A 13,738-nucleotide genomic window follows, 5' to 3' on the forward strand; every position below is an offset into this window, starting at 1 on the left:
CCCCTGTTGCTCATTCTTATTGGCTGTGTTTCTCTGCAGGCCCAGCCTGGCTACCCTATATTGCCAAGCTCCAACCCTCTCCCCATTCTCAAGCACCATTTCCTGTACCCTTGCGTTCTCTCCAGAAGCTGTCAAATTATTGTTTTCCTATGCCAAGAAAATGATTCCCCTTAGTGTCCCATCTCTCTTCCCTGAGGCCAGCTTTGCAAATCGTATGGCTCTTCAAGGTACTTTGCTTCACATGAAGGTGTCCACTTAGAAGAGGCGTTATATCATCCCTGTAGGAGGTGGGATCACTGCAGTTAGTCAGGTGTTAGGTGACTTTGGCTTTTTTCTCCCACTGTTCAACCATCCATTCAGACCGTATTTATTGATCACTTACTATGTGCTGGGCATATAGGTAAAGTGCCTGCCACAGCTCAACGACTTAATAACTGGTAGCTCATTTCCTTCCCTCCCTCCCCTTAGAAAATTCTCCCTGCAGGTGAAGTGACACCACCGGGAGGCCTCTAGTTCTAGATGCTGGGGAGAGCTGTGCGGCTGTGGGATCAGCTGCCCCTGAGCACAGGGCACCCTGTCCCTCAGGCTCCCACAGTGGAGACAATGACCCAAAGAGGGGTCATACCTGAGTGTTCAACTTCTAAGGCCACTTGTGGCCTCTAACCTCTGTGATTGACAATGGCAATAACCCCGACAGTCTGATGTCCCCTACGTAGACAGCAAATCCAGTCTTTACAGTTGATAACCACTTTACCTAGCCATTTTCCCAGCTGTAGGGTCAGGTCTGTAGGTCTGTGCCACTCCCAAGAGCATCATCCACATCATGGGCGGCTACAGGGCGAGTGGCGGCGCCTGTGGTTGGACAATGCAGCAGCCATAGAGCAAAGGACACTGTATTTGCATCAATAATGTGCTCTTCTTGGGCGCAAAGAGCCATAAGCTTCCAAAGCCCAATTTTGTGTTTTCATTTGATCCTCAAAACACTCTAAGGTCGGGTGGCATCTCCATTTCACAAAGAGGAAACTGAAGAAGATAGAACGCGGCTTCCCTGGGTCATACAGCTATGCAGCAGTGGAGCAGGAGCAGGAGCTGGTGCTGGCTCTCTGCTCAGACTCTTAGCACGGGGCTCTAACCGCAGCATCGTGTGGCAGCTCCTTGCCTCCTATCAGATGTCCCGGCTCCACCAAACTCCTGCCATTCCGACTACCTCCTCTGCTCTGTTTCCTATTCCTTTTGGTTTTAGGACCCTCATTTCCAAAACAAGTATATGGTAAGAGGCATGGGCCAATGGGAGAGGACAGCAGTGCCATCTCTCCAGGTTACACAGATGTGTCTTTTTAGGGGCCTTGTCATTAGGGCTTCCTTGGTCCCTTAAATTGGAAAGTGAGGAGGGAAGGTAACACTGCTTTATCCGGCTGGCCTAGGATGAAGCAAGGGGGTAGGAGCAGTGGGGGGGTGGAGGGGAATCTGCCTGGCCCCCTACGTCCCATCTTGATTCTGTACCCCAGTACCCTTCTTGTCCCCTTCTTGTCCTCCACTCCTGTCTGTCAGATGCTCCTGACATTCAGAAATCTGAGATGCCTGGAAAAGAGGGGAAGAGGCAGCAAGTGGCTATGAGCTCATCCTTACTGGCCGGCGCCGGGTGCCCCTGCGGGACCCTTTTTCCATGGCGGGGTCCAGGCTCCTCGGGTGGCGATGACTTCAGGGCTGGAGATTCCCCACTGGCTGCCCCGGGGGATGGACGCTGGCTTGTAGTGCATTCCAGCCATACTCCCCTCAGCCCTGGCGACGTGAGAACCAGAACCCTCGACCCTCTGTCTCCCCGCTACTCTCCAGGGGAGCCTCAGGCCCAGTGTGTCCCCAGCCATCTACTCGGCAACTCCTCCTGACCCAGACCTTTCCAGTTCCTACTCTTCCTGTTCCAGGGGTGGAAAGGCCAGGACCAAGGGATGGGTCCCTCCTTCTTCCCTTTGGCCTAGCTTTCCCTTCTGCCTTTCTCTTTTCTCCATCAGGTCCCCAGTCTGCCCCAGCAGACGTCAGCTTGGACAGAGACAGTGTCCCCAACACCAGATGGTGATGGCTCCATGAAAGCTACCCAAGAGAGGCCATTGTGGGCAGCCCCTGGGTCTGCCCATGCATGCTGCTGAGGGCACTTTGTGGGAACTTTGCTTATCCTTCTCCTTCCCAATCCTGTCACCAAACACTGTCTAACCCTGGTCTAAATCTGCCTTCTGTCTAGCCCCCAAAAGCCATTGATTCTCCTACCCAACCCACCCCACATTGCCTTTGCATTCTTTCCATCCTCTTGGTCTCCTTCATGATCTTGGGGTGTTTTGTGGGGCCTATGGATTGGGTGTCCCTACCCAGTAATGACCCTTCCCATGTCCATCCCATCACCATGCTCTAGCCTGGGACTCAGAGCATTCCCCTAATGGTAGGGCTTCCCTGTGCCCTTTCCCTCACCTACCAGTGCCTACTAGCACTCGGTCCCTCTTATCACTGTTTGCATACCGCTGGTAATGTAGCCCACAGCCCGTCTCTCCACTTCCACCCTCAGCCTGCCTGCTTGAAGTCGTTAGCACTTGCTTCTCTAATCAACTTGCACTTGCAGCTCAGCCCACTCCACTCAGACACAGGTCCCTCCACCCCACTGAGTCCGTGTTCACTGTGATCACCAGGGACCTCATTGCCAAGTCCTTCTCTGACCTCGCTCCTTTGACCTCTGTGGTAACCAATTATACTGCCTATCCTCCTCCTTGGCCATTACGCTCCCCACTGAGGCAAAGGACCCCACAATACAGTGGCTTAAGCAGGATGGAATTTCATTTCTCTCTGAAGAAGGATGGGTGCATGCCTGGTGTGGTGGTTTGATGGTGTCAGGGTCTGGTTCCTTCTGCTGGTTCTGCATCTTCTGTGTGCCACTCACTTCTGTTTCTTGGTCCTGGATGGCTGCTCCTGACCCTGTCATCCGTGGGAAAGGGGAGATGAGGAAGGGAAGCCATGCAGCTTCCCTTTGGAGGCAGGACTCCAAAGCTGCAATGTCATGTCAGCTTATGTCCCCATGGTCAGAATGCGGCATATGGCCACACCTAGCTGGGGACCATGACGTCTAGCCAGGCAGAAATTCCATTGCCACTGTAAGGAGGACAGAACAGATATTGGTGGACAACCACTTCTGATTGCTCCTTGTTAATATTTTCCCTGGCAGTTTCCCTCTATTTTCCCAGGAAATATTGGGGTTCCCTTTTCTGGCCTGCCCTCTCCTCTCTCCACATGTTCTCTGTTGGAGTCTTAAAGCACCCACCAATCCAAACCCCCCTCTTCCAAAGTTAGGGGTTCCACAGTCTGTATCTTTGCACAGAAGTACCTCCTGACTCTATTCTCACACTTCCACCCAGGACTGGATAATTCCTTCTGGAGGTCCCACTAATTTGGAGGTCAAAATCAATATGCCCCCCAAACTAACTGGTTCTTTTCTCCCCAAATCTCCTTCTCCATGGGCCGTTGCTCCTGTGTGTGACACTATCCCTCCTGCCCCAGGCTCTCTCTACCGGTTCCCATGCAGTCCATCCCTCAAGCTCCCTCACAGCCATCCCTTCCTCACCCACCCCCTGCCTCGGTCCAGGTGTCTTCACTTCCCTCCCGGCCTCACAGCTGCCGCTGCCTGTCCCCATGCCCCCCGTTTGCATCTGCCCCCCCCCCAGCTATACAGAGCAGCCAGGCTGTCTAAAATGTGCGCCCCCTGCTTATACACCTTCCATGGCTCCCCACTGCCCACAGAGCACACCACAGCTGGCCACTGCTCCTTCATCCAGCCTGTATCCTGCTTTGCTATTCCAAGTGGTTTGAGGAGCTCTGAAACCAGTGTTTTTCACTCATCCCTTTCTCTCCATCTGCCCAACGTGCCAGATACTGGCTCAGCCCTCAGGACTTGGTTTTATCCCTAGGTGTTTATCCCTCTGGGAAGCCCCTTTTCACCCCTCCCATGCCTTCTGGGATCTCTGAGATGTAACTGTAGCTTGGTTACAATTGTAACTGTAGATGTAACTGTAGATGTAGTTACAACTACAATTGTAACTGTAGATGTTACAGATGTAACTTGGCTTCTATGGCACAGCGTTTTTCTGTGTCAGAGCAGAACTGTAATGCTCCATCTCTGCATCCCTCTCACCAGTCTAGGGGCCCTCTGAGGGCATGTACTTTCCTTCTCTCTGGCCCCAGCATCAGGCACAAGGCTTAAAAAATAGGCAGCATTCAAAAGTGTTTGTTGAATGAATAATTGATCATGTCACCCTGGCTCAAAAAATATCAATGGATTTCCCAATATATACAGATACTGAATCATTATGTTGCATATTTGAATTAAACATCATGTTCTAAGCCAATTATGTCTCGATAACCAGCCAACTGAACAACAACAACAAAAATATCAATGGCTTCTCACTGACTATATTATATAATGAAATCTAAGCCTCTTTCCAAGGAATTCAAGGCCTTCCATGATGGGACCATCAGGGTTTTCAGACTCACTGTTCAGTCCATCACCCAGACACACCATTTCTTGTCATACCCACTTACTCTTAAGCTCCTGTATCTTTTGTCCCTTGCTTCTCCCAACATGGAGGACCCTTTCTCCTTCCTTTACCTGTTTAACACCTACTGATCCTTCAAAACTCACTTGCATGGTACCTTCTTTGGTCTTTCCAACTCAATCACATTTTCCTTGCTCTGGATTCCTGCTCCTCATGCTGCCATGATGGTTCAGTATTGTTCCTGTCAATAGAGTGCCATGTCCAGCTGTGCTATTAACACCCTGCACACCTCCTTCCATCTGGAGTTTTCTCCTTTTTCTGTTGTCCACATCACCATGTGGTTGAAAAGGGGGGAGACTGCCTTGGTGTTTGGCAGCCTCGCCTTTATTAAGCTCACTGTTGGGTCTTCACCAGGCTGGGTCAATCATAGCTCCTTACCTTTCTGGTTCTAGTTCTTTGGTTTAAAACCAACCACCTCACCTAATCCAGGCTACTCAGAGCCATTCCCTGATATGTTTTTTAAAACAAAAACTAAGATGGGGCATATGGCTGGCTCAAATGGTTAGGCATCTGCCTTGGTGCTCAGATCACAATCCTGGGGTCCTGGAATCCAGCCGGGTGTGGGGCTCCCTGCTCAGTGGGGAGTCTGCTTCTCCTTTTCCCTCTGCCCCTCCCCCCTCTCATGTTCTCTCTCACTCACTTGCCTTCTCTCTCAAATAAGTAAATAAAATCTTAAAAAAACAAACAGAGAGAGAATGAGGTAGAAATAGTATGATATAAAACTTAGAAGCTGTTAAAGGCTTTTTTTTTTTTGTATGATAGAAGCCATTGTGCTGTAAGAGAAGGAAACTAGCATAGAGAGAGGCATGGAGATTGCTAGAGATAGATATCGAGAGAGAGGCAGGAAGAGAGAGAGGAGAGAGAAAGAGAAGCAGGCCTGGAGGAGGATTCTTGAAATCTGTTTGCATTCTGGCTCTTGTCATGACTTGGTTGGATTCTCTGCGTAGATAATATCCATGTTTTTTCCTAATCTGGTTCAAGTTGTAACCAAGAGTTTTGATAAAACATACACCTCTTTGGCTCTGTGTAGTACTGTAGCTGAGTGCAAATGTGACCCCTTCCCAAGTCTGTCTCCAAGTTTATAGAAGGTGCAGCCACCCCATTGGGTGCCCCCCCAACAATAAGGCCGAGTCCCCTCTCAGGCCTATGGCCCTAGACCAGGGCTAGTCCATCTTTGCTAATTCATGACTAATGAATTGCTAATTCGTGACTAAATGCTCCCACACAGGGCGACTGGGTTGCTGCTTAACCATGGCTTTCTTCCCATTTTAGGCTGCGTAAACCCATCAACAATAAGCAAATTATGTCTGTGAGCCAAGGTCACTCGTGGTTTGTTTACTGCAGCCGCTGTTCCCCTGGGCTGAGGAGTCCTTTCCACAGGTGTTTCTTCAGCCTGGCCTTAATTTATTCCTTTTCCCTTCCCTCCCTCACCCAGGATAATTATTGCTTTTGTTTATAATTGAGTTAAGTAAACTGACCTCCATCTTCTCCAGCAGAAGCCTCCATTAATGCCGCTGTGGTGTGGCTGGACATCAGCCAGGTTGTAGGACACCAAACATCTGGACACTGAGAAGGCTTCAAGGGCTGCTGCCGAAGGACAGTGTCAGGGCTGGGGGAAAGGGACTCGACAGCAGACTTTCATTGCCAGTGACCCGAGACTTGGCCTAGCGCTCACACCAGATTATTCCTGAAGCAAAGTGGTGAGGTCAGCCTGGGTGTACATTTTGAGCCACGGGCCACGCCTGGGAGGGGAGCAAGATGTCTCCCTGGGAAGAGACCATGGAGTGATCTGTGGAGGAAGCAATGGCCAAATGGTTGTGGCTAAACAGAGGAGGCTTTGATGGGAGAGGGGAGGACAGTCCTCTGCTCAGCGGGGCGCTACTGGGATGGGCAATCACTGGCCCTTTCTGGGGCATCTGCCTGCCCTAGAGCTGGAGCTGCAGGGATTGAGTCCAGCACTCTTCAGGGACCCATAAATATTGGGTGGGTTTGGGTATAAAGACCAGACCCAGGCCCATCAGCAGGGTATTTTCAGCAGAAAGGAACAGATATACTCTTTCATTCTGACTCTCATGTGGCCCGGCATATGGGGAGCTGCCTGGGTGGGGGTTACCAACCAGAGCTTGGCTGTCCCCCAGCCCCTTGCCCTGAGCCCTGACGTCACATCCCAGACATCTGGCTGTCAGATCTGATTGAGCTCATGCTTGGAGAGAGCTGGCAAACTAGGAAGCCTAACTCCGCACACATCCATGCCCACCTAGCCAGGATCTGCCTTCCTCCTGGGGCAGATCACTAACCACATTGAGCCTTGATGTCCTCATACGTGAAATGGGGTGAATGTATCATTAATGTACTCAGCATACAGGACCTGGAGATTGTAAACATCCAACTAGTGACAGCCATTACAGTATTACATAACAAGATGCCCCTCTTCCTCTCTGTGACACTAATGTGCTGTGTGACCCTAGGCAAGCCACTCTTTCTGAGTCTCACTTTATCTATAAAGTGAAAGCATTTCCATCAAGCTTCCATTACTAATCTAGAGTTTCACTATCTATAAAATGAGGATAATATTATTTTTCGAATTATCTAATGGCGGGGGAGGGGGGATGGAAAGAAAGAGGCTCAATAACATAGTCAATGTGATAAAGCTTTTAAAAATATAAAGAACTGTTTCAATTCAAGACATAATAATGATAATGAGCAATAATTATGAGTGCTAATTAATGCTAGTGGTTTCCTAACATGCTTTGATTTGCTGGCTAAAGGGTTGGAGGAGAGAATTCCCAGTGTATGTGCTGAGGAGGAAGCCTGGCAGAGTGGTTCTGGGCAAAATGTAAATTTTGCAGGGATGTGGCTGAATTGGAGACATTCAGCCCACTCTTGGGATGTCTCCAACCCATTAGGTATGTGGTTTGGATAAGCTCTCCAAGTGGTTCTGAAGCTCTGGACTCCCACCCCCTTCCCCTTCTTGGGCATTCCTCACTTTAGCTCAAGGCTTTGAGGCTTGTTTAAAGTCAGTGCCCCAAGGATCCCATTCATAGCTATTGTCAGATACTCATGCCTGTGTGTGATTGAGATTCCTGTAAAGGAAGAGTCTGGACTAAGAAGGGGGTAGACTTGGAGTTGGAATGTAAGAGGAGAGCACCACAGAAGCAAAGACTGCAGGCCAGTGCTCCTTGGCCGATGATCCTTAGGCTGCATGTCTCCTTTTGTACTGGTGGAGATAGTTCAGCTGCTGTGTTCTCAAGAGCCAGCACAGGGTCTTGACCTCTCTAATCCCATATTTCTTTCTCTCCCTGTCCTCTTTTGATCTCCCCCTCTCTTGGAAGGAATCATTACTATTTTTTTGCATGTCACCATGACTCAGGCTTGGTGTGGTAAACTTTATTTCGCATATCTTGTATTGTGAGGACAATACACACTTCATTTTTCAGACTATTATGATGTCAATTTTATTGGAAAGGTTGTGATAAGGATTAATGAGGATTATGAGCTGAATGTACTCAGCATCCAGGACCTGGCAGATTGTAAACATCCAACTAGTGACAGCCACTGGTAAACTTTATTTTGTATATCTTGTATTGTGAGGACAGTACACACTTCATTTTTCGAACATAGAATATTATGATGTCAAAAAAAAAAAAAGAATATTATGATGTCAATTAAGGTTGGGATCCCCTAGTAGTAGTACTATGAAAAAGATTTATATGCAAGTAAGGAAGTGATCTCTGAAGGCACTGAGAGAGTGCAGGAGTGAAAAAGGGAAGGGAAGAGACCAATAAAGGGAGTGCCATTGAGCAGCTATTGTTGTGGGAAACTGGGGCACAGTCTCACTGAGTTGTCCCAGGCAAGGGCAAAGAAGCTGAGGTATTTATGCTCCATCTCCCCATCTTTGGCTGAGGACTGATAACAGGATCGCTATGCCTTCAACAGCTCTGGCTTGTCCTCTGCACAGGCAGAGGCAGGTGCGAAGCAAGTAGTCTTTAGTCTGGAAGTGAAGTCTATGGCAGAGAACCAAGAGAACCTGCTGCAATATGCTTTTTTTTTTTTTTTTTTTTGCAATATGCTTTTACAAATGAGGTATATATATCCCTCGCTCTTACCCTCAATCTCACCAAGACTCTGATGTGCAATGCAGAGTTTGGGATCTCTAGGCTGGTGCACTATGACAGAGTTTTGGACAGTGCCAAAGCTGGTCATTATGAGATGAATTAAAAAATCTATTGAGTCCCCTGTTGGAAGACAATGCTCCATGCATCATTTTTCTGCACATCTTTCCAGCACAGACATGGGCTCCCTTTGTTCTTGACTGCCTTTTCAAGGTGGTTTGTGTAGTTAACAGTCTAGGAAGATAGAAGTGTCTCCCTGTGGATGAGAGAGCAGCTTTGTTTGCTGTCCAGAACGGTAAAGAGAATGTCCACTTCTGGATCAAAATTTAGGCATGCTTACTGCTTATTATAAAAGATTCAGGCTCCTTAAGCTCAGAGATCTTCTGTAATGTATGTGTAGGTATCATGCAGCCCCCTGCCTAACCCTGTAGAAATTCGAGTTCCCAGGACTGGCACAAATGCTCATGCTCCAGATACTGTTATCACTGTCAGTCTAGAGTCCTTTGTGTCTGACCCAGGAGTCTAATGTCTTCTGCCAGCATCCATGAAATAGTGGCAGGCAAGCTTTCTAGCTTGCAAGAAGGGTGTGAATCTCAGGTCTTTCTTGACATCTCTCCTATCTGCCTCCCAGATCAAGTGCTTGGTCATCATGTAAATGATGTAAAGAGACATGAGACCTTCTGCTCAGGAACTCAAAATCTATTTGGGCAAATAAGACAGACAAATAGGAAGTTAAAAAAAAATCATCTGCAACATAGATCACTAATAGCATAGTGTTTGAGTAAGGGCTTTGTGGCTGGGGGTTTGGAAGGAGAGAGAAAAGCTGGAGCAAAGCACAGAGGCTGGGAGTTCAGGCCAGTGCAGTCTACACCTGGGCAAGCCCCAGCACCAGAGAGTCAAGAGTGACCAGCTAAGGAAGGCACACTGAGTTCTGAGGGTGATGGGGAACCCTGGAAGCCCTTATATCCTACTGCCTGTGTCTCCCATGTACCACTGTTATCTTCCCTGGGACTCATTGTTCTGACACCTTCATTTCCATTGACTCACTGTGTCCAAGGTGCCTTGGAAAAATCCCCACAGAATACGTGGCACTTTTGTGAGGCACATAGTTGTTTGTGTGGCCTGGGAGCTGGGGTGGGGGCTAAGTCCAGAGTCCATAGAGCCCCCACCCGCACTCCTGGGCAGCAGCCAAAGACCACCAGAAATGTCCAACAGGGAGATTTATATCTCAGCTAGGAAGAGCATCCCTGTGAAGATACCTACACAGTTGTTTCAACGGGAGAATTTACAAGCGTCCGTCCTCCTTCGCTTGCTACTGAGTGGAAAAATACACTGGGCCCAGAGCCGTGAGCTCCTTGCCAAGGCCTGTGACTCATCCCTAAGTCATAAATAACGGGTCCCTCATGACAAAGCAGAGAAGGGAGCCGGGCCCAGGGCCACATATTTATTAGAAAAGAGAGTAGAACCATTAGTTGGGGGGCTTGGTTTCCGGAAAACTCAAACCACACCATGTTAGAGAAGGTCAGGAGGCACTTCCACAGGAATTTAGACCTGACTTTTTTTTTTTTTCTTTTCATATTCTCAACCTTTCATATGGGCTAGAGACCCTTGGTGTGTCCACCGGAGGCATCCCTTAACCACACAGTCCCATGCATCAAGGCGAGGCTTTGCCATGTCCCAGGCCCTGCTGGGTGCCTCCTGACAGCCACGAAGGGAGGTAGAGCCATGAGAGCCATGTGTCCCAGTGACCACTGCACCGTGAGCATCAGGACACATTTACTGTCTGAAGTGTGACCTTTGGTGAGTTATGGTTCCTCCTGGGGCCTCCATTTCAAAAGGCTTCCAGGGCCACTGTCAGAATGAGGTGGGAGATAGGTACAGGTGCTGTGTGGGCAGTGGAACTGGCTCACACTTGTGAGAGGCTTGGTCTGGGGGCAAAAGGAAAGAGAAAGAAAGGTTTGCTTTTCTCGGGATGCACTCTCTGGGGTTCTCTTCTTGTCTCTGTGCCTCTCTCTGTCTGTGGGTAGATAGGACTAAAAATCCAAGGGATAATGGATGCAGACAGGGAGGAACAATAAATCATTTGCAGACTGTCAATGAAACCTTTAATGCTTGAAGGAAATACACGTGTGTGTGATTCAGGGAAGGCTGAACTTGTCATCTTCCCCCAAACCCTCTCCTCTGTGTTCAAAACACCTCCCTAGCGGCTCAGACCAGAAATCTGGGTGTCTAGGATGATACCCCACTCCTCTGCTTCCTGCACCTGCTCAGGGCACCACCATCTCTCACCTGATGGCACAGGTCTGAGCAAGTTGCATTTCCAACCCTTCTGTGGCCTTCTACTGTCTTCTAGCTAAAGTCCACTCCCTTTGACATGGCTCCCAGGCCTGGTGGTGCCACACCACTGAAGCTGTCTGACTTCTGTCTTGTCCACCTGCCTAACACCTGCCCACTCACCACATCCCAGGGCCATCCTCTCTTTCTGCATGTTGCTTCCTTAGGGCCACCTCGGCCAGGTACACACCAAACTCAGCCTCCTGAAGCCTTGGTGGCCTTTAGCTGCTGCTACTTATCTGTGTCTCCACCCTGACCATGAATCCCTCTGGGCAAAGACTATCTTGTTCACCTAATTCTCCCTGTCCACACAGATCCTGCTGTACAACTGCAGCCAGGGAGAACTCAAGGAGTGAGCGATGAATGGCCAGAGAGATGAATGGAATGGTGAATCAACCCTGCCTTTATGACAGCCCTTGGCACACACAGGAATGTGTGCTGAGTCTGCTTCCCCTCACTGAACTGTGCCCTATTTTCATTGCCGCCTTCTGGCCTCCAAAGCCAAAGGCCTTAACTAACAACTGGCCTTGAGTACAGATGACTAACAGAAGCTCCATGCGTGGGTTAGCTGTTTGATCTTTGCTACCTCAGCTATTAGGGAGACTGCACTCTTCTACCCTGAACTACACTGGGCAGTTCAGACACTGCATGAAGGCCACGAGCATTTATTAATGTGGGTTTCCAGGGCCCTGGTTTTCAATTATTGTGGTTGGAAATGCATTCCCCTATTGAGTTTCCATGAGCACTGCAATCGGAACATGAGCATTCAAACAAAATGGAATCCCAACCATCAGATCTAAGAAGCCTTATAGGAATCCTCTGGACCAACAAATGCCTTCACCATACAGATGAACCCTTGGAGACAAGGCTCTGGTCCACAGCCTTCAGTGCTGGTGGGAGGAGTGATCCTGGAATCCCAGGGGTTGTTGGTGAACCCACTGCCCTGGGCAGTTGACTCAGAGTCCTCATCTTGCCACTGCCCTCTTCCTCAGATCCTGAGACCTCCAGGCTGGCTGATGCCTCCACAGCCTCCCAGGCCCTTGCCAGATTCCTTGGCTGCCTTGCTGGCTTCCAAGTTCATTTGTATTTTCTCTATCTCCCATCAGGCACCTGGCGCTTAGGCTCTCTTGGGGGCACAAGAAGACTTCAGCCTTGCAGATGATAGATTTAGGCCTCAGGTCTTAGAATCAAGTTCTGGGGACAGATTGAAGATAGAAGGCCATCAAAGTGCCTTCTTGATCCTGTCGCAGTATCTGGCAGGTTCAGACAGAGCTCAAAAGAGCCTCATGTGGAATTAATGGAGGCCCATCCATCTTACTGGGGCCACTGGGCCCTCGCTAGCTGGGGAGAACACACCCAGCCACAGGCCAGAGACAAGAGAAACAAGTGTGAATAAACATGTGGCCACCCGTGGGCTTGATTCTTTAGTCCTTACTACCTAAGTGTTCTCAGAATAATCAGGGGGATACTTGCAGAGGGCTCTCTGCAGGGGATAAACTCTGGGAAGTTTCAGGTCAGGGACAGCCTGGGAAAAGAGGAAGGACAGGGGCCAGAAGGATGCCCTCTTCTCTTGGGGCCCTGATTAGTGCTGGGGCTGGAGCAGCACCATGCCTCGCAGCCCAATAGCGCACTGGGAGGGTAGCACCTCCCTGCCAGCAGGCTTGCCCATTGCCCTCTCTTTCCAACTGGCAGCCCTTGCCCCATCCACCATGTCTCTGGAGAGACACAAAGTCTCCCAGTGAGCAGGGAGAGCTGAATTCCCAGTTTCCTTCCTGACCCCAGTCAGAATCAGCTGCATGTGTGGGGGAACAAGAACAGAGAGATGTGGTTCTAGTGGGCCCGGAGGCAGCAGGGATGCGCTCGAGCTTTATCTGGACAGATGAAGACAGCTGGCCACACTGCTGGTATGCAGGAGGCCTCCTGGGGAACTCTCCAGCTTGCAGAGAAGTCAGAACTATTGGTTTCTTTCCTTGTTCACCTCCCACCCTTGGTCACCAGCTTTCACTTCCCCAGCTCTGGAATCATCTGTATATTCCAGGTGCTTGCCAAGCTGTTTACTCAGAGCACTCTTTGTACCAACTTCCTAACCCTGTCTTAGCCTTCCTGCCCTGGATAATTCCTACTCAGTCTCCCAGAGCCCCTTCCATACCAGGCACGTGATTAGCATTTGTTAACCAAAACCCCAAACTCTGATCCGGAGGCTGAGGGGGCTGAGGGGACTGAGAGGTCTGAATTCGGGCTCAGTTCTCTTTGCAGATAATCTGCATCTAATTTGCTTGTGATCTTGGGCAAATCTCTCCCGGTCTCTGGCCTCAACTTTATCTGTCAATGAGGCGGCTAAGTTGGCTGAGCTGTGCGTCTTCCAGCTTTGACACACACCCTGGGTGGCAGAGAGGCCAAGGTCCCGGCCTCATGCTCTCCCCACTGGCCTGCCTCACCCTCCCCAGCTGGGAGGAACATCCTGAACAGCGTTAAGAATAATAAACACGGGCTGATAAACATCAATAGGCCCACCCGGTGCCAAAAGGGAAAGAGGGAAGACTGCTTTGCTGGCTGGAGCCTCCCTGGACCAAGGAGCTGCTGCCAGTTACTTAATCATCTGGAGACAGCGGCCAGCTCCCCCAGCCCCGCCCTGGGCCCGGGGCAGGCAGAAGCCAGGCCCTGGGGGAGCCGGCCATTAGGGCCTTAGCCACAGGCTGG

At 49.8% G+C, this 13,738-nt stretch overlaps 1 long non-coding RNA gene across 1 annotated transcript; it reads right to left on the bottom strand.

Moving 5' to 3' along the window:
- Positions 1–2,801: 2,801 nt before the first annotated feature.
- On the bottom strand, positions 2,802–6,391 carry LOC140601171 (uncharacterized). The gene is made up of 2 exons (XR_012004219.1): positions 6,071–6,391; positions 2,802–3,135 (listed from the first exon to the last, which is right to left on the bottom strand). It is a non-coding gene; the product is annotated as an uncharacterized lncRNA (long non-coding RNA).
- Between the last annotated feature and the right edge of the window lie 7,347 nt (positions 6,392–13,738).

The sequence above is a fragment of the Canis lupus genome, chromosome 12 (assembly GCF_048164855.1).
Source record: "Canis lupus baileyi chromosome 12, mCanLup2.hap1, whole genome shotgun sequence".
Classification (NCBI taxonomy): Eukaryota; Metazoa; Chordata; class Mammalia; order Carnivora; family Canidae; genus Canis; species Canis lupus.